Source organism: Sinocyclocheilus anshuiensis, unplaced genomic scaffold (assembly GCF_001515605.1).
Source record: "Sinocyclocheilus anshuiensis isolate Anshui unplaced genomic scaffold, SAMN03320099.WGS_v1.1 scaffold1823, whole genome shotgun sequence".
Lineage (NCBI taxonomy): Eukaryota > Metazoa > Chordata > Actinopteri > Cypriniformes > Cyprinidae > Sinocyclocheilus > Sinocyclocheilus anshuiensis.
In genome coordinates this window covers 330,110-330,391 of record NW_015549711.1, presented here as the reverse complement: position 1 = coordinate 330,391, position 282 = coordinate 330,110, and the positions used below count along the sequence as shown (strand labels likewise).

Sequence of the window (282 nt, the reverse complement as noted above, 5' to 3'; positions counted from 1 at the left end):
AAAAAAAAAAAAAAAAAAAAAAAAAAACACTTTTAAAACTAACAATCAGATCTCTGGAGGGAATTTTCTTGGAAGATACACATCACTTTTTCAAAACACCGGAGATCAAATCAGAACACATCACTTATAGAACAGCTGAATGTTGTTGGAGAAAATCATGCATATCAAAAATCAGGCAAATCATGCATTTTAAAACTCCTGTCCAAGCCTTAAACAATACTGGACTACTATATGTATATATATATATATATATATATATATATATATATATATATATTAAAT

General features: G+C 25.5%; 1 protein-coding gene across 2 annotated transcripts in view; it reads right to left on the bottom strand.

The window, feature by feature from the left end:
* The window catches only part of LOC107660715 (leucine-rich repeat and calponin homology domain-containing protein 4-like), a 61,133-nt gene that overhangs the window by 9,462 nt on the left and 51,389 nt on the right, over nt 1-282 (bottom strand). The gene's annotated exons all lie outside the window — the stretch shown is intronic.